The sequence below is a fragment of the Saimiri boliviensis genome, chromosome 11 (genome assembly GCF_048565385.1).
Source record: "Saimiri boliviensis isolate mSaiBol1 chromosome 11, mSaiBol1.pri, whole genome shotgun sequence".
Taxonomy (NCBI): Eukaryota; Metazoa; Chordata; class Mammalia; order Primates; family Cebidae; genus Saimiri; species Saimiri boliviensis.
The window spans coordinates 5749412-5775044 of NC_133459.1; the positions used below are offsets into that span (position 1 = coordinate 5749412).

The window sequence follows — 25633 nt, forward strand, 5'->3', positions numbered from 1 at the left end:
CTGATCTTGTGAGACTTATTCACTACCAGGAGAACAATATGGGGGAAACAGCCCCTATGATTCAGTTATTTCCACCTGGGCCCACCCTTGACACATGGGGATTATTACATTTCAAGGTGAGATTTGGGTGGGGACACAGCCAAACCATAAAGCATTTTTTCTTACTTCTCACTGTGTATATGTGGTTTTAAAATTTGAACTCGAATTTCTTTGATTATACTTAAAAGTAGGTTTTACAGATTCATTAAAACTTTCATATCAAATCTTTTGATAACCTGAGAATATTCTTATCATCTAAAGCTAATGGAAAATGCCCGTATCTACTTTTTTTTTTTAATTTGAGTGTTTGTTATGGCTCTTTTTAGTCTCCTTGTAATGAGACAATTGTCCAAATAAAGATATGCAGCTTTTCTGCCTGGGGCTGTAGTTGTACCATAGTTAGGAAATGGATAGGAAGGATTTTTTTGTTTTAAGGTTTTTTAAAAAGCTCAAAAACAGTAGCTTGTAAAATTTATATGCAAAGACTAGAAACATTTTTTGCTAGCTTGTTGTCAACTTTTTAACTAAAAGGAGTCCCAACACACAGGTTATTTCTACATGGATTAAATTTAATATAATAAAGAATCACTAGTATTAATAAGCCATGTTGACAGAATTCTTGCTAAAACTGGGCTGTACAGACAAGGATGGACACTGAAGGTTGAAGGCTAGTTGGGAAGAGGATTCAGAGGAGCTTGGCTAGAGTTTGGTCAAGGAGACACTCTTGATCAGTATGTAAATCTGGCCAGTTGGAAGTAAATGAAAGGTGGCCATAGTCTTAGAGGGAAGACAGACATAAAAATGATTGCAATATGGTATGATAAGAGATGTAACAATTATAAAGTATGTATGGATAAGATATATCTGCAGCAAGAAGGCAGTGATGGTCCTCTTGAACACTTGAAGGGTGGATTCTCCCCTACCTCCCCCACTCCCCCGAGATGGTGTTTTGCTGTTATTGCCCAGGCTGGAGTACACTGGTGTGATCTTGGCTCACTGCAACCTCTGCCTTCTGGGTTCAAGCGATTCTCCTGCCTCAGCCTCCTGAGTAGCTGGGATTACAGGCGCCCGCCACCATGTCCAGCCAAATTTTTGTATTTTTAGTAGAGATGGGGTTTCATCATGTTGTCCAGGCTGGTCTCAAACTCCTGACCTCAGGTGATCTCCTCGCCTCAGCCTCCCAAAGTGCAGGGATTACAGGCATGAGCCACCACACTTGGCCGAATTTTTTTTTTTTTGTGGAGAAGGAGTCTTGCTCTGTTGCCCAAGCTGGAGTGCAGTGGTGCGATATTGGCTTACTGCAAACTCTGCCTTCTGAGTTCAAGATGTTCTCCTGCCTCAGCCTACTGAGTAGCTGGAATTACAGGCTTGTGCCACCACGCTGGCTAATTTTTGTGTTTTTTTGTAAAGGTGGGGTTTTGCTATGTTGGCCAGACTGGACTTGAACTCCTGGCCTCAAGTGAAGGATGGGTATTTTTAAAAGAATGACCCTAACGCTGTATCTTGAAGATGATTAGAAAGTTTGCTAGGCAGACAAAGAATCAGTAAGAAAACTCTCTGGGCTGAAGGTACTACGTTTAGTCAGACTATTAATACTTCCTTTCCTGTGCCAGGGAACGGAAGAAGGAAGTAGTTGGAGTTGTTTGAATAATTCCGTACGGCTAGTTTAGGGTTAAGGAGAGAGATGGGCGAGTTAAGGTTAGAGAGTAGCAGCTAGAGCATAGAAGGCTATGTATGCCACATTGGGTTTAATTTTTTTTTTTTTTTTGAGACAGAGTGTCACTCTGTCACCCAGGCTGGAGTACAGTGGTGCGATCTCAGCTCATGGCAACCTCTGCCTCCTGAGGCACAAGTAATTCTTGTGCCTCAGCCTTCCTAGTAGATGGGATTGCAGGTGTGCAGCACCAGCTCCAGCTAATTTTTGTATTTTTATTAGAGACAGGATTTCACCATGTTGGTTGGCCAGGCTGGTCTCAAACTCTTGACCACAGGTGAAGACCAACTCTTGACCATCTGCCTCACCAGAGTGCTGGGATGACAGACTTGAGCCACCATGCCCAGCCTGGGTTTGCATTTTAACATTTTTTTTTTTTTCTTGACGATCTTCCTCTGTCTCCCAGCTTGATCCTAGCTTACCACAGCCTTGAACTCCTTGGGCTCAAATAATCCTCATACCTCAGCCTCCAGAGTGGCTGAGACTATAGGAGTGCGCCACTATACCTGGCTAATAGTTGTATTTTTATTTTGTAAAGACAGAATCTCTCTGTGTTGCCTAGGCCTTGAACTCTTAGCCTCAAGCAATCCTCCCACTTTGGCCTCCCAAAGTGTTAGGATTACAGGCATAAGCTACTGCACTTGGCCTTTTACCACAGTTTAATCAGAAGAGGAAAATGATCTGATTTTTATGTTACGCAGTTACTCTGTGGACCATGTAGAGAATGGTTTGGAAGAAAGCTGAGAGTCTGGTGAGGAGTCCATACCAGAGGTAGTAAATAAGACCTGTTTTTAGGCATTGGCAGTAGCAAAGGATCTGACTTGGGAGCTAGAGTCAGCAGCATTGAATGTGACCTCTTAAGATGTGATGGCTGTAACACTTTTTCTCTACTCTGTTAGGTTCAGTACTTGGGGGCATTTGAATTAAAGTGACAAATGATAGATTAGCAAGAGAAAAGGTAGATTTTTATCTTGTAAATACTTAGGGGAGTTGGCAAATAAATGTGACTGAAAAGAGCCCTTAGAATTTGGGGTTTATATACCATCTTAATAGATGAAGAGGAGAGGGAGAAAGGGCACTTCCTGGAAAACAAATAACTATTTGGAAAGATAAATGGGCCCTTAGGAGAATAAATGGAAGCTATATATTTTCGTGACATTGTCTATTTGGTTGTGTTCTCATCTCAGAAGATTAGAGTTGCCCCTGTGGGAAAGGATTTATGACAATTGAGTTATTTGAGTTTTTTTAGGAGGCTCTGCTTTTAGGCAGATAAGGGGTTTCAGGAACTCAAATGCCTTCAGCTCAAAATAATTTTTATGCTACAGTGGCTTATTCTGGATCCTTTCATGGCGAAGGCGAGGAGAAATTACTGAGATTCTGGCTTGAGTGATGGTGGTACTCTAGATAATGAAAAACCTAAAGAAGAGCAGGTTTCAGGACATACTGTATTCATATTTGTATGGTTGAGCTTGGAGTACTTGGGGAACATCTAGAGATCCTAGAAAGCAGTTGGATGTAGATTTGGGACCTAGAGAGAGCTCAAAGAAGCTGAGAGTACGGATAGAATTTTCCTTGGAGTGTAGGAGAATGAGAGAAGAAAAACCTTCTAGAAGTGAACTAAAGGAGGCTGGAAAATGAGCGAGGATGAAGTGAGAGAGGGGACATAGGAAGGAAATTGTGTGTACAAAGGAGACTAAGAAGGAATAGTTGAAGATGAGGGGAGCTGGGAGAGTTACAGAAACTGAGGGAGGAAAAGTAGCAAGGAGAGTGAGGGATCAGCAGTGCCAGGTTGCAGAGTAACATTAGAGAATTGTTAAGAAAATATTTTTTTAATTTAGTGTATGATAAAGGTAGTTTTGAGGAGGAAATGGAGGGCTGTTTATTTAAATGGATTTGGGAAAATTGGCTTACCCACTTTAAAAATATTAGGGTAGGCTGGGCATGGTGACTCACGCCTGTAATCCTAGCACTTTGGGAGGCTGAGGCAGGAGGATCACCTGAAGTCAGGAGTTTAAGACTGGCCTGGCCAACATGGTGAAACCCTGTCTCTACTAAAAATGCAAAAATTAGCCAGGTGTGGTAATGAATGCCTGTAATCCCAGCTGCTTGAGAGGCTGAAGCATGAGAATCGCTTAAACTCGGGAGGTGGAGGCTGCAGCGAGCTGAGATTGTGCCACTGCACTCTAACCTGGGAGACAGAACAAGACTCTTGTCTCAGAAAAAAGAAGAAAAAAATTAGGTTAAGTCCCCACCTCATGCCTTATACCAAAATAAATCTAAAAATTAAATGTAGAAAGTGAAAATAGTAAAAATACTAGGAGAAAATATGGGTCAATATTTACGTTATGTTCAGGTTAGAAGGGACCATATCCATCCTAATCATAACAGAAAGAAAAGACTAACAAATGTTCATGTAAATACAGCACGTCTGTGTGCTAAAAATATCAAATTAAAGTGTAAATGGCAAACTGGGAGAAGTATTTGTCACATATTTGACAGGCAGAGGTTTAATATCTTTAATATATAAATGATATATTTAAAAATGAGTAACTGAAGGTTTCTGGTTAAGTAGGACTTATTGAAGATGTCTTTATCTTTCATCCTTCCAAAATGACAGAAAGAAATTTTGAAGATGTCTTTATGTTTCATCCTTCCAAAATGACAGAAAGAAATTACAAAAGGGGTAAACCCACAAAGAGAGAAGAAAGGAGACTGGGGAAGATTTTTCTGTTTTCTTTGGTTAGTGGTAGACCAAGTTGTTCGGCCTTATTTTCTGCTGAGAGCAAGTAGAGATGATGGAAAAAATTTGAAACAAAATTTATGTGAGGGAAAGCGAGAGTTAACAAAATAGTGAAGGTATGTGGGTCTAAGATGTGGGGTATGGTGGTGGGGTAGGGAAGCTCAAGATGTGCGACCAGCATTTGCAGTCTTTTCTGCCCCAAAGGAATCTGCTGATTCCAGAAGAATTAGGCAGATAAGAAGCTGGACAGCTAAACAGGGTTTTTGATAGATTCTGAGGGCAGAAGACAAAAATTGGAATTTGGCACATGTCAGGGAGGAAGAAAACTTCTTAGGGTTTGAGTAGGAAACCTAAAGGCGTATTATCTTAGGGATAGTAGCTTCTCACAGGTACTGAAGGCCAGCTCCAGACCCTCTCAGTTCCTGACTGGATCAAGGTATTCTGGAAAGAAGCAAGTATAATTCCTTTTATTAACAGAAGAAGATGACATCACTCAGAACCTCAGATGAGCTCTATGTTTATTTACGTCTGGCACTCAGAAACCACCAGGCAGATGAGGATTTAAGAGAGTGTTACTGAACACCAAGAGAAACAGTGGAATATGGAAGTGGATCAACAGGGATCCAGATAATGAAGTTATTAGAAAAGGGTAATTTATGTAGTATGTTTAAGGAATTATAAGATAAGAATAGGGAAATTGGAATCACACCATCTCCTCCCCAATAGAAAAATCAAATGTAAACTCTAGAGTTGAAGGATTGTAACTGAAATTAAGATGTCGGTTAATGGGCTTAGCAGTATGTTAGTAATACTAATAAGTAGAAAACAAATGTTCAGAATGAAACATGGAAAGAAAAGTGGCCTGGACATACATGAAACAGTGAGTCTTAGGGATTCAGTGGAAAGGTCTAACCAACATGTAATTGAAATCTTAGTAGGAAAGGAAGGAAGAGTGCTACAGAAACAGTATTTGGAGTGATGATTGCTGAGAATTGTTCATAAGAACCAAAAGTCATCTAATCACGGATTTAAAAAATATTGCAAACCTTCTGTTTCAGTGTGATGTTATTTGATCATGCTGAAAATTTAAGACAAGGAGAAAATTTTAATAGTAACCAGAGGCCAGGTGTGGTGGCTCATGCCTATAATCCCAGCACTTTGGGAGGCTGAGGCAGATGGATCACTTGAGGCCAGGGGTTTGAGACCAGCCTGGCCAACATGGTGAAATCCTGTCTACTAAAAATACAGAAATTAGCTGGGCCTGATGGTGCACACCTATAATCCCAACCACTTGGGAGGCTGAGGTGGGCAGATCACTTGAGGCCAGGAGTTCGCGAACAGCCTGGGCAACATGTTGAAACCCTGTCTCTACTAAAAATACAAAAATTAGCTGGGCATGGTGGCTCACACTTGTGATCCCAGCCCCTTGGGAGGCTGAGGCACGAGAATCGCTTGAACCCAGGCGGCGGAGGTTGCAGTGAGCCAAGATCACAGCACTGTACTCCAGCTGAGGCAACAGTGAGACTCTGTCTCCAAAAAAAAAAGTAACCAGAGAAAAACTACATACTACATTTAAAAGAGCAATAAGATTGACAGTTAATTTCTTAATAGCTGTAATAGACAGTGCATTCTTATCAGAAGGCAATGGACTGTTTTGAAAATGTAAAAAAGAAGGTAAACAGGCAAACTAGAATGTTATACTCAGCAAAAATATCCTTCAGAAGTGAGGACAAAATTATCACTTCTTTAGATCAACAAAAAATGAGAAGGATTTAAAAAAAGAAACCAAAACCCCAATTCTCTTTCTTCTCTACTCACAAAGCTTTTAATATCAAATGTGTAGGGTTTTTTTTTGTTGTTGTTGTTTTGTTTTTAATATCAACCAACTCTCCAGTTCTCTGTGGGCTCCAGGTATTCTGCAGTTTAACTCAGTGTGGATACTGACTGCCTAGAATTACCTGCCTCACAGGTTGAGAACTCAGTCTTGCAAGATTGTCCCTTAGAAACCAATTGCAAGTTCAGGTCTCCCATTACATCTTACTGACTGCTATGAAGTGAGGATTTCTATAACCCCCTCCTCAGGTTCATTGATTTGCTAGGATGGCTCACGAAACAGGAAAACATTTACCTAGGTTTACCTGTTGATTATAGAGGATACAGTTCAGGAACAGCCAAATGGGGAGGAACTCAGAACTTGCACTCCCTCTCCCGGTGTGTCACCCTCCCGGCTCCCCTATGTGTTCACCAATCCGAAAGCTGTCTGAACTCTTTTGTTTGGGTTTTTATGGAGGCTCCATTATGAAGACATGGTTGATCAAATCATTGGCCATTGGTTATTGAACTCAATCTCCAAGCTGTCTCCGTTTCCAGGAGGTGGTGATGTAGGGAATAGAGTGGGAGGGGCTGAACATTTAAATCCTCTAATCACATGAATGGTTGCTTTGATAACCGGACGCCGTTCTCCTGAGAGTCCTCTCATCATACAGTCAGGTACGTCTGCCCTTCTTAACACTAACTCAGGAAATTCCAAGGGTTTCAGGGCTCAATGCCAGGAACTTGAAATGAAGACCAAATATATATTTCTTATTATATCACCGTATCACAGCATTAATTACACCAGGCCTGCACTAAAGGGATTACTAGTAAAATTGGTCTTTGGACAGAAGAGAAATGATCCTGGATGGCAGCTTTAAGATGCGTGGAAAAGTGAAGACCAAATAAAGGATAAATAAGATGGTAAATGTAGATTAACACTGTTGGGTAAAATAATTATTTGTGGTTTAAAATATACGTAGAATTAAAAAATATAATAGTAGCATATAAGTTGTGGGGAAGTTAAATTTAAATAAGAGTTAGTATCTTACGGTCTTTGCATTGTCCAGGAAGTAGTAAAAAATTACTTACTTGAGACTTTGATAAGTCAAGGACACATGAAATATGAAATACAATACCGCACCCAATAACTATAGACTGTACGTTCTTTTCATATGTGTAGGGAACATTTATCAAAATTGTTGATTCATGAAGCAAATCTCAACAAATTTCAAAAGACAAATTTCAAAATTCAGAATTTCATACTTAACAAAGATAGGTTTAATACCTGAAAAATTCATCAGCATAAATTACTAAACTAATAGAGTAGAGCAGAAAAATCATGTGATAATGTCAGAGGTACAGAAATTGCCTTTGTTAAGATCCAATACCTGGCTAGGTGCAGTGGCTCACACCCCCAGCACTTTGGGAAGCCGAGGTGGGCAGATCATCTGAGGTTGGGAGTTCAATACCAGCCTGATCAACATGGAGAAATCCCATCTCTGCTAAAAATATAAAACAGGCTGGGCATGGTGGTGCATGCCTCTAATCCCAGCTACTCAGGAGGCTGAGGCAGGAGAATTGCTTGAACCCAGGAGGCAGAGGTTGCAGTGAGCTGAGATCACAACATTGCATTCCAGCCTGGGCAACAAGAGTGAAACTCTTGTCTGAAAGAAAAACAAAACCAAAACCCATTCAAAATGAAATCTCTTAATACATTATGAATAAAAGTTAAGTTCCTTTATTTGGTAAAGATTTACTCAGAAAAATCATATCGCAAACACCATGTTTAATGTCAAAAATTTGAGGCTGGGAAAGAGAAGTTGTTTTCACTGTCACCAATTATGGTTATTATTTTACTGGAAGTCCTACCTAGTTCAGTGCCACAAGAAAAATGGAGAGTACAGGGGTCAGAAAGGGGAGGAACAGAACTGTGATTTTGTAGGTGACATGATTATATACATAGAAAAATTAAAAAAAGAAAACGCCTTATACCTTATAAATAATAAGCTAGGTTGTAAGATTCAAGCTACCTCTGGACACAATTGCAATTTTATATACCAACAACAAACACAAATTCCAAATTTGTATCAGTCTGGATCCAATCAGGAGAGAGAAACCAGTTGTATTAGTTTGTTCTCACACTGCTATAAAGAAATACCTGAGACAGGGTAATTTATAAAGAAAAGAGGTTTAATTCGCTCATGGTTCTATGGGCTGTACAGGAAGCATCATGCCAGTGTCTGCTTGGATTCTGGGGGAGGCCTCAGGAAAGTTACAATCGTGGCAGAAGGTGAAGGGGAAGCAGGCTTGTCTTACATGGAGCAGGCACAATAAAGAGAGAGGAGGAGAGGCGCTACACGTTTTAAACAGTCAGATCTCTTGAGAACTCTATTACAAGAACAGCACCAAAGGGATGGAGCTAAACCATTCATGAAGGTGCACCCACGTGATTTGGTCACCTCCCACCAGCCCCCATCTCCAACATTGGAGATCACAGCTGAACATGAGATTTAGGTGTGGACACAGACTCAAACTGCATCACCAGTAAATTGAAAGAAGCATTTAATGTGAATAATTACTAATTATAACAGGGAATTGAAGTAATGAAGGATTTGGTTAGGCTAGTGAAAAGTGAAGAGAACTCTAAAGAATATGAAAATAGCAGATAAATGGAGCAACTGCTGCCCCTGGGGCTGAGGTGGAGCCTCCAAGGAAGAGTCCCTCTTTCTCCCAGGACCAAGATCCAGACCTTATCTAGAGGTCATTCCTGGTTCCCTGCATGACTGAGAAGTTGCTGAGATGTCATGCTCGTGGAACTTAATGGAAAACTGAGATGTCTACCCTCTGATAACTGCCAGAAGTTGCTCACTGGGTGCCACAGAAGAATTCTTCATGGAGAGGTGTCTTGCAGGAGGTACCCTGCTACAAGACCTCCAGAGTGGGATGCTGGGAGGAGCTGCTGGCTGCTGGGTATGGCCTGCTGTTGTGTTCTGCACTCTCTGGAGGCTGGAGCAGTTGCAGGTGCCTGTAGAGCTGGGTGCTGGAGAAGCCACCTGCATTGCAGGAACTGGATGCCATAGAATTAACACAATGTAGAACAATCTGGAAGGCTGTATATATCAAGATGCCAAGATGATACCAGTGGTTTTTTTTTTTTTTTTCTATGACAGAATTATGATGCTTCCTCCTGCCACTTTTTTTTGGGTATTCATTCAGCATCTATTTAATAAATGTTGAGTATTTTCTGTATGCCAGACAATGTGTTTGTGACTAGATAGTGAAAAGTAGACAAAATAGACATTGAATTTGTTTGTGCAGAGTTTATAGGTTGGTAGGACAGTCAGTCATTCATCTGAGCTCTTTTGTACCAGGCACTGTTCTAGTCCCTGGGGAATAAATAGATTAGTTTAGTTAGATAGATAGACAGATAGATTAAATAGACTGGTTAGATAGATTGGATGGGTGGATGGATAGATAGATGGATCAAGACAAAATCTTGCTTTTACAGGGAGACAGCTGGCCGGGCACAGTGGCTCATGCCTGTAATCCCAGCACTCTGGGAAGCCACGGCTGGCGGATTGCCTGAGATCAGGAGTTCGAAACCATCCTGGGCAACACAATGAAACCCTGTCTCTACTAAAATACAAAAAACTAGCCATTCATAGTGGCATGAACCTGTAGTTCCACCTACTCAGGAGGCTGAGGTAGGAGAATTGCTTGAACCCGGAAGGTGGAGATTGCAGTGATCTGAGATCATGCCACTGCACTCCAGCCTGGATGACAGAACAAGAGTCTGTCTCAAAAATAAATAAATAAATAAAAAATAAAGGGAGACCCGAGACAGCCATTAGCAGATAATTATGAGGATGGGTATGTACTTACACAGTGCTCCAAAGGGTTAAGAAGGAAAAATGCAGGCTGCTGTAAGAGAGGAAGATGTAATTTACATGAGAAGCCAGGGAATTCTTCTCTTAGAAAGTGATATTTTTATGATGGAAGTGATGAGGAGGAGTTTAGCTTGGTGAGATGAGTGATAAGCAAAGAGTGATCTAGACTGAGGGGAGGCTTCACAATGGGAAGAGCTCGGTGTGTCTGAAGTGAGAAGTGGGAGATGTCTAGAGGTTAGGGGGTGGTGGAGAGTGGCAGAAGAGGCCACAGCAGGGGTCATGCTGCTCGCAGCTGCAGCAGCAGTAGGCTACCTTGGAAACTGAGATGTCCCTGTGAAGGGCTGCCCATGATAGAGGTCTGAAATAGGAGATTCATGGACTGGTTTGCCATATTCAGCCTCTGTGTGGGGTGCAGAGTGGTCAGGGGATTGGAGGCAAGAATGGAATTTGAGAGACCACTGGGTGCAGTTCGCAGGAATCCAGTGAAAGTTAACGGTGGAAGTGGCACCAAGGCCCAGCAGTGGAGCTGGAGATAACTGGATGGCTTGGAGATGGGGTTTGGAAATAGAATCATTCAGAACTGATGGTGGACTGAGGGTGGGCTACAAGAGAGAGAGAGGATGTTGAGAATAACTCCCAGGTGTCTGGCATAAGTCATTACATGGCATGTGATGCCAATTTCTGTGTACTTTTGTAGTGAATATGAATTATTTGCTCAATTAAAAAAGTAAAATAAATTTGGATTTGTAGATGAAGAAGTCTTTGGTGACCAAACAAACAAAACCAAACCAGTTGCAGGGAAAGCGAGGAAGTGGAGATAGTTGGTACAGACTACTGCAGTTCTGCATCTTCAAAGAAGCTAGAAGGTAGAAGGAGGTAGGGTTGGGCTGCAGGACAGAGGACATGTGTTTTGTTTACAAAATAGGATAGAAGTGAGTAACTTTCATTGGGAGGGAGACCTAGACGACCATAGAGGGAAGAGAAGGTATTCATTAACTCAACAAATATTTGAATGTCTGTATGAGAGGCAGTATTCTAAGCTCTTGTAACATATGAAACATAAAAAAACATTCCTGTCTTCTGGAGCTTAATATTCTAAAGTGGGGACACTGAAAAGAAAATAATCTGCCAAGTGCCTTGTAAAAAGAAAAAAAAAAATAGAGCCTATTAATGGGGAGATCTAGGGATGTTGAGGTAGGGTGGCCAGAAGGATGTAATTTTATGTAGCGGGTGGCACTGATGGGATTTGATGCCACTAGAAGGCAAGATATGCCAGGGCAGAGATTTTAGTTTTGCTCACTGCTGCATCTCCAGAGTTTAGAATGGTGCTTGGCACATAGTAAATGCTCAGTAAATAATTGCTGTGTGAAGGAATTAAAGATTCGAGATCCCAGGAATGGGAAGGAATGAGTAGTGGGATACTGAAGAAAGGCCAGTCATGAATGAAGACATATTGTAGGGATGTTAGTACTGATATCCCCAGTTCAAATTACAGTTGTTTCTGCTATTAAAGGATTTTAACTGTTCAAATGTATTTCAAATTCTTTGAATTAGCTTTGTTTCATGGCATTAGTTTTGTTTACAGTGTGTTTGTTTCTTAAAAATACGTTAATATAATTTATAGAACTACTTATCCTTAGGGACATATCCAACTTAAGAGGTGACTGTTTTCAGTATTATTAAAATAAAATTGAGATTATATATTACTTTGTATATTGAGGTTCTGTTACATCCTGCCTTGTTTTTAGCATTATTCTGACTTAAAGTGGTGCGTGTGTGTGGTGGTGGTGGGGTGTTGTGATTGTTTTATGCCCGTTACAGAAACCAGCTTAGCTGGCATTATACTGGTGTGGTTATATATTAAATAAGTTGTATTTCTTGCAGCTGCTTTTTTTGACCAATTAATTAGTCTGATCCTATAGTGAGTATTTTCATGGATCTTTGCTAAGTTTAGCCTCACAGTGATCTTGTGTGAAATCGTATTGACAGGTCATAGCTCCTTCTAATTTAGGCATGCATGAAGAAGATTGTCCTTTATTTGCTGAGTCTTATGCTTTTTTTCCCTTCATTTTCTTTTGAGTCTTAGGCTTTTTATATGAGAATTCCAGTGTCATATATAACTTTGCCGTAGCTCAATCAAAAGATCTAACTTTTGACTGTTCAGTATAGAGCATTCCTTTGTCTAAAAGAATAATACGGACATTGTAAGACCATTCAGGCATAACTGGAAGCTGCTTTATATTGAGAGGACTTTATGTATTAATGAAGAAAGGGAGCGTACAAATCATTATCCTATTTGCCAAAGATTACTTTTCCCTCCCATAGAAATTATTTTATTATGTATAAAATACATACTTATAAAAGTAATAAATGGTTTTTGAAAAAATTCTAATAACAGTGTAGAGATTATAAACTGACTCTATTCTAAAATTGTACATTCTACGAGATAACCATTGTGAGCAACTGGATTTATTTCCTTTTTTTTGGACTTTACAAATGCCTATGTAAATCACGTGTGTGTTGTATGTATATATGTTTGAGTATACATACACACAAGAGGAATTGTATACAGCTTTCCTGTTTTTTCTCTCCATTTACACAATATGTTTTGGACATTTTTTGTGTCAGTGCATATGTGTGTGGGTGTATGTGCATAAAGGCATAGCATAGATGTTCCATAAAAAGTTTTAAGCCAATCCCCTATTGGTTGTCCCCATATTTTGCTGTTATAATAAGCGATGCACTTAACATCTCCAGTTATGTTCCAGGACAGAAGTGCTTGTCAGAATGTAAATATTTGCCATATCCCCTTAGAAATGTGGCACCAAGCTAGGCGCAGTGGCCAACGTCTGTAATTCCATCACTTTGAAAGGCCTGGGCAGAAGGATCACTTGAGCCCAAGAGTTCAAGACCAGCCTGGGCAACATAGGGAGACCTGGCTTTACAAAAAATAAACAAAATTAGCTGAGCGTTGTTGTGTGTTCGGTGGTCCCAGGAAGCTAAGGTGGGAGGATCACTTGAGCCCAGGACGTCAAGGCTGCAGTGAACCTGGGCAGCAGAGGGAGACCCTGTCTCAAAAAAAGAAAAAAAAATGTTGTATAATGCCAGTTTGGACTCTCATTAGCCAAAAGTGAGAGCGTCCGTTTCCCTAAACCCTTACCAATGGTAAGTGTTGTCAGCCTTCTGTATCTTTCTCAGCCCAACAGGTGGAAGACTCATACCTCTTTTTAATATCCATTTCTTTGTCTATTCCTGCAGTTTAGTATGGTTTGACTATTTATGCTAATTATTTGGATATTACTTTTTGTAATTGTCTTCAGTTGTTTTTCTAGTAGGTTCTTCGTTCTTTTTCTTTCTGATTTCTATGTTTTTCTTTTCAAAAAAAGTATGTATAATTTTTCTTCCTCGAGTCATCTATATTTCAATCTTTGTTTTCTTACTCATTACATCCTCATGCCAGTCCTGGAGTCATGCTCCCAAACTCTGAATCTTTCTGGCCTCATGTGTACTTAGTCTTCCCAACACCAATAATTAAGTATTCACCCTAGACTTTCTTTTTTGTTTTGAATTTTTATCCTTAGATGTTTAATATAGCTAAACTTTTAAAAATATGTGAGTAGGGTGAGTTAGAGCTCTAATTTCATTTTTCTCCAAATAGGATGCTTTTGTTGAGTCATTGACCATTTTCTGCTAATTTGAGATACTGTGATTACCATGTGCTAAGTTGCCAGAAATACATGGTTTTTTACCTGAACTCTTTGTTCATTGATCTGTTTATTCTGTGTCTACAACATTACCACATTGTTTTTTCTTTCCTTATACACTGATTTAGTTTTTGTCATTCTAACATATTGTAAAGAGAAAAGTATTGCTTCTGTTCTGTTCTTAAAGATCTATCAGGGCCGGTCGCAGTGGCTCACGCCTGGTCATCTCAGCACTTTGGGAAGCCAAGGCGGGCGGGTCACCTGAGGTCAGAAATTTGAGACCAACCTGGCCAATGTGGTAAAACCCCGTCTGTACTAAAAATACAAAAAAAATTATTCTGCCACGGTGGTGTGCGCCTGTAGTCCCAGCTGCTCGGGAGGCTGAGGTGGGAGAATAGCTTGCACCCAGGAGGCAGAGGTTCCAGTGAGCCCAGATTGCGCCATTGCACTGCAGCCTGGGTGACAGAGTGAGACTCCATCTCAAAAAAATCCAAAACTATCAGAAGTGGAGTATGACTTTTTTTTTTTTTTTTTGGATACAGAGTCTTGCTCTCTCACCCAGGTTGGAGTGCAGTGGTGTAGTCTTCAATTTACTGCAGCTTCCACCTCCTGGGTTCAAGTGCCTCAGCCTTCTGAGTAGCTGGGATCACAGGCACATGCCACCATGCCCGGCTAATTTTTGTATTGTTAGTCAAGACGGGGTTTCACCTTGTTGTCCAGGCTTATCTTGAACTCCTGATCTCGAGAGATCTGCCTGCCTCGGCCTCCCAAAGTTCTGGGATTACAGGCATAAGTCACCGTACCTGGCCATGGAGGTGTGACTTTACAGTACAGATTCATTTGTTTATCTAACTGATACCTGTTACTTGTTTCAGTAAGATCACATCATCTTTGTTGTCCTTTGGCAGCAGAAGTTGTAGGTTAACGCAAACGAAAGCAACTTTTCTTGTCACCGAAGATGGAATTGAAGTGATCTCTAACCCTTATTTCTTCAGCCATGACTTCTCATATCTTAGAACACATTAAAAATAAGAATATTTGTAGGACATACTGGAGAATGAATGAGTATCCTTGAGGTCAGAAACTGCTGGTCAGGGGTTAGAGTGGCTGAGTGTCCCTCACAAGGCACACGTGTAACTCATTTACGTTGAACTGCACATCAGTAGGGCAGTGTTTGGAAAGTGCTGCTCTAGGCTAATGTTCTTCAGCTTTAAATTTTTCTCACAGCAGGTCATTGTAGCTTGATATGGCTTTAATATTAGGAGAGCCAGATTGCTTTACAAATTTTTTAAATTGTGGTAAAATATGCATATATAAAATGTGTTGGCTTAACCATTTTCAAATGTACAGTTCAGTGGTATTAAGTACATTCACATTGCTGTGCCATCCATCTCCAGAACTCTTCTCATCTTGTAAAACTGAAACTCTGTACCCAATAAACAGTAATTTCCCATTCTCCCTACCCCTTGCCTCAGGCAACCACCCTTCTACTGCTCTCTGTCTGTATGAATTTGACTATTCTAAGTATCTCATAAAGTGGAGTCATACAGTATTTTTTTTTTTTTTTTTTTTTTAGAGGCTAGAGTGCCGTGACGCAATCTCAGCTCACTGCAGCCTCTGTCTCCTGGGTTTGAGCGATTCTCCTGCCTCGGCCTCCCAAGTAGCTGGGATTATAGGCATCCGCTACCACGCCCAACTAAATTTTTTTTTTTTTTTTGAGACGGAGTTTTACTCTTGTTGCTCAGGCTGGAATGCAAAGGCACAATCTTGGCTCACCGCAACCTCCATCTCCCAGGTTCAAGCAATTCTCCTGCCTCAGCCTCCTGAGTGGCTGGGATTGTAGTCATGCACCACCACACCTGGCTAATTTTGTATTTTTAGTAGAGATGGGGTTTCTTCATGTTGGCCATGGTTGTCCAGACTGATCTTGAACTCTCGACCTCAAGTGATCTGCCCACTGTGGCCTCCCAAAGTGCTGGGATTACAGGCATGAGCCACCGCGCCTGGGCAACTGTTGTATTTTTAGTAGAGATGGGGTTTTACCATGTTGGCCATGGTTGTCCAGACTGATCTCGAACTCCTGACCTCAGGTGATCCACCTGCCTTGGCCTCCCAAAGTGCTAGGATTACAGGCGTGAGCCACTGTGCCTGGCCAGCTTTTGGAAAGAAGAGAGTCAAAGAGACTTAATCAAATAGTATCATACATGAAAAAGAGAACTATTTTCTTCGGGAAAAAAAGGCATAGAGGTGACAAGAATATATAAATCATAAGAATTACGCTAATTTGTTTCTGAAGGAAATGACAAACTTTCCCCTAGCTTGTTGAAGTGTAATTGACAAATAAAAGGTATATATGTTCAAAGTGTACAACCTAATTTGATGTGTGTATACATTGTATTAGCACATGATTATGCATGATTAGCACAACCAGCACATCCCTCACAATACAGAGTTACCGTGTGTGTATGGAGGGAGAGAGGAGTGAAGACACTTGATATCTGCTCTGCTAGCAAATTTCAAATAAACAGTACAGTATTATTAGCTGTAGACACCGTGCTGTACATGAGAGCCCCAGAAAATATTCTTCTTATAATATAAAGTTTATACCCTTTGACCACCATTTCTCCATTCCCTCTCCACCCCCTGTGAGTTCAGACCCTTCTCTATATTCATTCTTACTCTAGGTGACCCCATCTGCTTCCAGAGATTGAATCTGCTAATGGCTCCTATGTGTGTTTCATGAGCCCAGAGCTCTGTACTGAGCCCCACTCCAGAGCTGCCTCCGTGCTGTCTCTGCTGAGTGTCTGATGGCTGTTCTGGCCTCATGTCTGAGACCGAGCTTCACGATTTTCCTTCTGTGTCCCCTCCCATGTCCGCAGTGAGGGGTACTTGAGCCTCCCAGGTGATCAAGTCAAATTCTGGGGGTCAGTTTTAAAGTAAACTTAGGATGGTAAACTTAGGATAGCTTTAAGAGTTACAGAAATGTCTGAAGAATATTAAGGAGAGTTCCTGTGCACTCCACACCCAGTTTCCCCTGCTAACATTACTGTGATACATTTTTCACACCAGTGAGCCAGTACTGGCACACTGTTGACACCGAACTCTACATTTTATTCAGATTGCCTTAGTTTTCCCCTAAAGTCCTTTTCTTTTTCAGAATCCCATTCAGGAAGCCACATTACATCTGGTTGTCATATCTTCTTAGGCTCCATTAGACTGACAGTTTCTTAGATCTTTCTTGTTTTTTTGACCTTGACCGACTAGGTATTTTATACAGTGTTCTTCAATTTGGATTTGTCTCATGTTTTTCTCATGATTGGACTTGGATGATGGGTTTTTGGGAAGGAAGACCACAGAGGTAAAGTGCCATTCTCATCACATTGTATCAAGGGTACCTGCTCTCAACATGATGTACTACTGATGATATTAACCTTGATCACCTGGCTCAGGTAGAGCTTGTTAGATTTCTTCACTATAAAATTACTGGCATTTTTGACACTTCCTTTTTTTTTTTTTTTTGAGACAATCTTGCTCTGTTGCCCAGACTGGAGTGCAGTGGTGTGATCTAGGCTCACTGCAACCTCCGCCTTCCGAGTTCAAGTGATTGTTCTGCCTCAGCCTCCTGAGTAGCTAGGACTACAGGTGTGTGCCGCCACACCTAGCTAATTTTTGTATTTTTAGTAGAGATGGATTTTCCTCATGTTGGCCAGGATGGGCTAAATTTCTTGACCTTGTGATCCACCAGCCTGAGCTTCCCAAAGTGCTGGGATTACAGGCGTGAGCCACCGTACCCAGCCTTCTCTTCTTTTTATCTGATTTGAATCCAAACCAATTCCTGCTGGTTCGCTTTCCCAAATAAATTTGTCTAAGTCACTCTTTGCAGCCACTGCCGCAGTCCAAGCCACAATTGCCTTTGCCCAGAGGGCATCAAGAGATCTTCCTACTCATGCCCTGCTTGTGCCTTTGCCTCTTCCTACCCAGTGTCCACCCAGATGCCTATGTGGTCTTTTAAAACTGCCAGCTGGTCAGTGGTACTCTTGTTCCCAAGCCTTTGAGTGGCTTTCTGTTGTACTTGAGATACCACCCCACCTTCTAGACACAGTCTGCCGGGACTACCTGAACTCAGTCCTGTCACCTATTCTACCCCTCTTGCCTTGTCCTCTGTTCCAGCCACTGGTTTCTTGCCCGAGTCCCTTCATCACTCTTAGCTCCCTGAGTCATGTCATTGCCTCTCCTTAGAATGATGGTCTCTCTCCACCCTGTTTTCCTTCAGATCCCACTTATATGCCATTTACATGTTGTTTCTTCAGGGGACACTTCCCATCCCCTTTCAGGGTCCATGGGTCACTCTTGTGAGGTGTTTCTGGAGTATGCCACACTGCATCCCTGATGCTGGGAGTTACTTGTTCTGTGTCAGAATTATTCCTCAATGCTGGGATGGGCAAGACTGAGACATACCTCCGCTCATCACTGTGTGTCCCTATTACGTATACCAAGCCTGTGCCAGAGGGGATGCTTGATAAATAGTTGCTGACTGGGTGAAATTTTTAAAAAATACTAAAAATTTTAATAGAAATGGGGTCTCACTATATGGCCCAGGCTGCTCTCAAACTTCTGGGGCTTAAACAGTCCTCCTCCTTTGGCCTTCCAAAGTGCTAGAATTCCAGGTGTGTGCCTGGCCTGAATGGATGAATTTTATCTTTTGAATGGAAAGCACTCTTCATTTTTAGCATACAGGTATGCAAAAAAGTACTTGAATTTATTTTTCTTAGTACACTGATTTAAATCCCACATGTATCCTTTAGAATGTGTCACATAAGGTGCTGTAATGGGTACAGTAGTGGATCTAGAAAGTGTGTTCAGCCTCTGTCACTCCTGAGGACCCATTCATTCATTGTCTTATTTACCAGACAGTTACCAGGAACCTGGATCTGCCAGGCCTAATGCTAAGTGTGGGCATATGAGTGCTCGTAGTAAGCCTGTTGAGGGCCGGGGAGCAACTTACAGATCCTTCAGCATTTCAGTTGAGGTTAGGATAGATTTGGGCAGATGTCATTTGAATTCTGGCTCTGCCATTCTCTTGAGCTTAAACTCTACCCATCTGCAAAAATGTGGACAGCAGTGTCTCCCTTGTAAGTTGTGGAAAGAATCAGATAAGAAAAGGAATGTAAGATGAGCGGCATAATGACAGTAATCACAGAGCCAGTGTTTTTTGCTTTTGAGGTCCTGAGTACTAGCCTAAATAGTTTGCATTAATTATTTTTGTTCATTCTCACAGCAACTCTGTGGGGTAGGAATGTTACTGTTTTTTTTTTTTTTTTGAGACGGAGTTTCGCTCTTGTTACCCAGGCTGGAGTGCAATGGCATGATCTCAGCTCACCACAACCTCCGCCTCCTGGGTTCAGGCAATTCTCCAGCCTCAGCCTCCTGAGTAGCTGGGATTACAGGCATGCGCCACCATGCCCAGCTAATTTTTTGTATTTTTAGTAGAGACGGAATGTTACTGTTTTTATGTTGTAAATGAAGAAAGGAAGACCGTAGTTGAAAAATTACTTTGTCCAAGATCACAGAAGTAGTAAGTGGGAGAGCTAGCACCTGAACCCAGGTTCAATCACATGGCATGATTTAAAGCCTAGAAAGGACTCCCTACATTCTGTGAAGCCACCCCGTCTTTCACTGTGGGTTTATTCTTAAATTGTAAAGACTTTTAAGGTATCTGTTGGCATTTAAAAAATTTTAGTAGTCTTTAGAGGGACGATTACCTTAAGCTATTATCAGCTTGAATTTGTTTCTTAATTTACATTTTAGCGGCTTTGACACCTGTGGCTTGGTGCCCGTGTTGAGGAGTGTGTGTGTGTGTTGGGACTGGAGGGTGAAGTTAGACTGTCTGGGCAGTATGAAAATTAGGATTGTGAACTTCTGATCAGACTTACCTAGAGGATTTACCAAAGACGCAAATTCCTTAACCACTTCTTTGGTACGCTAAATTACACTCTAAATTATAATCTGTTAGGGGTAGGAGATTATATTTTTGCAAGGACTGTTATTTAGATAGTGGATTCTTTTTCATTCTGAAGTTTGAGAATCAGTGAATAGAGGGAATGGGAAATGTCAGCTTCTCCATGATCCAAACTGCCCTTCAGGAAGCCAGTAGAAAGATTAAAGTGAACCCTGGTATGCCTGGCTAGTAAGTTGAGAAACAAGTAATGTGGAAATAAAATCAACAGTGGGTGAATTGGTCTCCCTGTTGTTTTACTTTTCTTTTTTCTCTTTTTTTTTTTTTTTGAGACGGAGTTTCGCTCTTGTTACCCAGGCTGGAGTGCAATGGCACGATCTCGGCTCACCGCAACCTCCGCCTCCTGGGTTCAGGCAATTCTCCTGCCTCAGCCTCCTGAGTAGCTGGGATTATAGGCACACGCCACCATGCCCAGCTAATTTTTTGTATTTTTAGTAGAGACGGGGTTTCACCATGTTGACCAGGATGGTTTTGATCTCTTGACCTCGTGATGCACCCGCCTCGGCCTCCCAAAGTGCTGGGATTACAGGCTTGAGCCACCGTGTTTTACTTTTCATATCATTTGTGTTTGGGAGGAATTTGATATGATCCTTCTTCCCTAGTGGGTAGTGGGGTAGCACGGGAAAGGAGTGGATCTAGGATATGACAGAGTTGGCTCAATGCAGCAGGCCAGGCGGAAGAAAAAAAATCTAAGCATATTTTATGGATTAGCATATCAGTTGCAAAAATAAGAGTAAATCTAAAGCTGATTTCAAATAGTCTTTCTGTAGAGAAACTATTTCAGACTGTGCCCGGACTTTTGCTTTGGAAAATATGGTAATTTCAGGTTTGCGGCTAACATGAAAATTAGTAATCAACACTAAGGGTTTTAAAGATGTACCATATGTGTGTTTATTATGTATTTCTATATTAATAAACATTGAGTATTCTTTTATTGTCTCATGTAACAAGAAGACTAGCAGCTCAGGGATGGTGGCTCCCATGGGCTTCCTTATGATCTCTCGGCCTCCTCTGCATGGACGGCCACAACAGCATGGCTGCATGCCTAAAGCACACAGAGGGGGCAGCATCCCTGTCTTGGGCTCCCCACCCACCATTCTTAAGCAGCTTTATTGAGGTATAATTGGCATACTAAGTTGCGCATTGTCGTGTACGTTTTACAGGTGTACATCAGTGTACACTGCATGACCATCGCCACAGTACGATAACGAGCATGTTTATCACTCTCCAAAGTTTCCTGGTGCCTTTTGCAATTCCTTCTGCCCACCTTTCTCCTCCTTTTGTGAAAGTTTTGATGTTATTGGGGGAAAAAGTTATGTTGTTGAGGATAAAGTACTAGGTAGAAAGATATTTAACTTGTAGTTTTCGCTTTTGTTTTCTTTTTGAGGAGTGTAGTGGAAGTAATATGACGATTGTAGGTTTAGGTTGCAGGATTATTTATAGAAAGTTTTGAGAAACAGACAGATGTCTTCGAACAGATTGTCTTGGAAGAGTTTGACAGGAAAGATATTTTCAGAAAGGCTGGAATAAAGGTGGATATGGTGCCTGCTGGCAGGTGGGGGAGAGAAAGGAAGGACAGCACCTGCCGGGCGCTTGTGAGCCACAGATAGGAAAGCCAAAGGCTGAGCTTTTCTTTGGTTTTTCAGTAGATGGCATTTTTATCATGCTAGAAAGACTAACATGAATTCTAACATGAAATGGTAGTAAAAATATAATCCCCACTAAACTGTAGGGCATACAGAGCTCAAGTGCATTTTTTTGTTGAATGGCATGTTGGTGATTTATTTATTTATTTATATGTATAGATTAAAAATAATAGATTTTTTCCTATCATTGTAATCACCTTTTTGCTGTGTTCCCCCCAAACCCCCTGAGACAGGGTCTTGCTCTGTCACCCAGGCTGGAATGCAGTGGCACAATCTCAGCTCACTGCCGCCTCCACCTCCTGGGCTCAAGTGTTCCTCCTGCCTCAGCCTCCTAAGTAGCTGGGACTACAGGTGTGTATCACCACACCCAGCTAGTATTGTTTATTGTTTTGCGGAGATGGAATCTCCCTGTATTGCACAGGCTGATCTCAAACTCCTGGACTCAAGTGATCCTCCTGCCTCAGCCTCCCAAAGTGGTGGGATTATAGGCGTGAGCCACAGTACCATGCCTAGCCTTGGTAGTTCTTTTTAATTGTTGAATATGCTTATTGAGGTTAGTTTCTGCTGTAGAAAGCATATAATGTTGGGTTAACAACCATTTTGTAAAGAGTTAGTAGAACTGTATAAAGTTTTACCTGGCACGCGGAGGTTGCAGTGAGCCAAGATCTTGCCACTGCACCCTAGCCTGTGTGACAGAGTGAGACTCTGCCTTAAAAAAAAAAAAAGTAGGATTTTATTTAAATGGGTCTCTTCACTTGTCTCCTTCTAGCTTCTATATCTCTACATTTTCTTGGCTCTTTATTTTTCATTTATTTCCAGTTCTTCCATGTATTTTTTTGGAAAGTAATATGCTTGAGGTGAAAATGGCAGCATTTCTGTCATTATTTAAGCTTACTAGAAATGACATTCTTTGCTCTGTGTCTGTTTAGTTAAGAAGTGAACCAATTCCCTGTGCTTAAATACTACTCCTTGATGGGGGAGGGGGAAAGATTTTTAACATAGAATACAAACTGAGTTTGTTGGAAAAGGTATTCCTATAAAATGTTGTCCAGGTAGTTAGAGCTTAATATGGGTGAGAATTTTCCTAAAAGAGTATTCTTTGCTATAACATTGATGGCTTCATGGTCTTGTGAAAGTGAAACTTAGTGTGTTTCTTCTTTCAGCCATATAACTCACAGATAGGGTAGTGTAGTTTTCCAATTTTAGGTTAGGAATAGCTTGTATCCTATAGTTACAAGGTTTTGGGAGTCTTTGAGTATTTCTTGTCTGATTCACTTACTAGTTAAAAAGAGACAAGCTGTAATGTAACAAGTCTTCCTGAGGAGGACTAGCTTTCTGTACCCTTTGATGTAAAAATGCCTAGTAGTTCTTCCAGTTGGTGATGTGTTTGGGGTTAATGAAAACCCCTCAGTCTCAGTCTGTTGATGCACTGGTGTGTATTAATTCAGTCCATTCATAGTCATGAGCTGACTGTGCCTTATTGAAGAAAGGGAGGCTTCTGGAAGAGAAAGGAAGATGGATAATTTTGGATCCTCAGGCACTGCTGCTGGTGCCTGGGAGTGGGGCAGGGAGACTGGAGGTTCTGAAGAGAGGGCTTTGTATCCAAAGTTAAGACTTAGCCAGCCTTTGATGGGGAGAGAAGCTAGTCAGGTCCAATAACCGCAGAGTTCAGAGCAGGTGAAATCGACAGGTGTCAAATCTGATTCCTCTTTACAGCATTATTTCTGTGGGGAAATGTGTGTGGCTCATATACTTGCCTCAGCAAACAGACTGGACTCAGAATCAGCACTTTGTTGTCATCATTTAAGTGGAAGTAATTACTCCCTAGGGTTGCATTGTCCCTTGGAAGGCTTCTAGCCTTCTTTTTACTTAATAAATTATATTCCAGGTTCTTTGACTATGAGGGACGTAGTAAACTAGTAGCCTTTACCTTCTCCTCCCTAAATAGCAAACTCATGTAGAAAATATTAGCTAAAATCCTTATAGATTTTTTTGGAGTCACCTAAAATGTTATCATTATTGGCATAATTTTATTTGGAGCCATTTTGTCAGAACTGCTAAGAATTTAGGTGGGGCGATTGTTTTCATTCCCATATGGGAATTTGGTTGGTAACATTCAGGCACTCAAAGAGTTAATTCTTGACTTTGTGGCGATGACATCATGTTCAGGTAGTCTTGTGTCTGAAACTTTTGGTGGAGATTAAGCTGATAGATTTGGGCTAACATTTTTTTGTCTGTGTGAGTTGGTGAATTTTGAAGATGATTTAGAAGACTTTAAAAAAGCATCTGTGAGTACGTCCTCATCTTGATGTCAAGAAGCGATTGTTATTTAATACATACACGTTTTAGTAATGAAGGGGGTACATAGAGTTAGTTGATCTGAACAGGATTACTTTTTCTTCTTTTTAATACAAAATATTTTTGGGAAACAAAACTTGACCAGTGTTACACTGCTGGCTTCTTGTTTTTTGGTTACAAACATGCTGAAATGGTCTAAATAATGATGCTACTAAAACAACATATGCATTGTTTTGATGGAGTATTGATTCTTTCTATAGTGTTCTGCTTGCATGCCTCCCAGCAACAAACACATGTGTAACAGACTTTATGTGAGATGAACATTCCAGAGAAATGAAATGCTAGTTTACTTTTCAGTAGCTATGAAACTAAAAAAAAAAAAAAAAAAAAAAAAAAAAAAAAATTGTGTTTTTTTGAAACATGGCCTTAGGGCACTAACACACTCGGACCCAGTGCATGAGCTCTGCAAGTTATTTTAACAAAACCTAATCACAGGAACAAACATCTGGCATTTGTAGGGTTTGTTTTTTTTATTGATTGCCATAAGCCTCTAGAAAGACTGTCCTGTTTCTTTTAATAAAATCCTTCTGGAAGTTGTCTGTATATTAATATCTAAGTGTTTTTGGAATTTAACTTTTAACAAGGTTAACTCAGATGTTAAATATTGTGGGCTATACAACGGAAGTAGGAGAATGAAGAAGAAATGGCAAGTGGGGACTCTTGTAAAAAGAGCGGTAACTAAGTTCTTTTTCCTGGTTATGCTCCTCCCATGGACTATCCTGTATGGCAGGCCATTATTTACACTGCTTTGTAGAATCTGCTGTCTAGTAAGCACTAAGGAATTTGGATGCCTAAACCAGGGAGCATACAGCCTGCTAAAGCTCAATTTTCGGAGAGGAGACACTAAAAATGATTGTGTTATGATACTGTTCATTTTATATACTAGTGAAATGAAGACTGAAATTATTTACTATAACCATTAATTATCATGCTTATCATTACTGCAGATTTTGTCATGATTTGGGTGGTAGCTTCATGTTTCAAAACAAAGCTATAGTTGTATCCTTTTAAAAAAAAACATTAAACTACTTTAGTTTGTTAATGGGGAAAGTGAGTAAATAACATGTATTGAAGAAATGAAGCTTGTCAGATACAGGGAAACATAAAAACCCTTGTAGATATTCCTCATGTCAAGCCTCTGTTAATTCTGTGTAATTCCAGTAGAACTAGCAAGCTATTTTGCTTAAAATGTCTTTTTTTCCCCTGTGAAGTGAAAGTTGAATGTGAGAACAGATCTTAATAGATATAGTTACACAGTTTATTTTATCATGTATCACTTTATTGCTGTCTTCTAGAACATTGTTATACTAAATGTTCCAATAATGGAAATTTTATGCAGCTACTTCAAATGAAACAAATTTGCAAAAACTCAATTTTGGAACTCATTCCTTGAGGAGAGGAAAAAACTCACCATGCTGTGACCAAATTAGATTTCTGATATGTTGGCAACTTATCAAACACTGTCATTTCCAGAAAACAGGTTGTGGGGTCAAATAGAAATACGAACACTTTTGGTCACTTTCAGTTGAAGATATTTTGTGTTTTAATGATTGAATGGTTAAATTTTAAAAAATATTGGTAACAGGTAATTAAAGTGTGGTTTTGTACATAAATAAAAGTGGCTCTACACAGCATCAGGAATGATTGGGTTCAAGTACAGTGGAATCTTCAAGAGCTTGATTTTAAATTCTCAAGAGATATTAGTTTTACTTAC

The 25633-nt window shown here is 40.6% G+C and overlaps 1 protein-coding gene across 14 annotated transcripts in view; it reads left to right on the plus strand.

The window, feature by feature from the left end:
• CAMTA1 (calmodulin binding transcription activator 1) overlaps nt 1-25633 on the plus strand; it is a 964942-nt gene that overhangs the window by 61279 nt on the left and 878030 nt on the right. Inside the window, exon 4 of one of the 14 annotated variants that reach the window (XM_074380002.1) lies at nt 1-24272. This exon is cut by the window's left edge and continues 13812 nt beyond it. The exons of the other annotated variants lie outside the window; for them this stretch is intronic. The gene's annotated coding sequence lies outside the window, so the exon portion shown is untranslated. Of the gene's footprint in view, nt 24273-25633 lie in introns of those variants that run through there. 14 annotated transcript variants of the gene reach the window in all.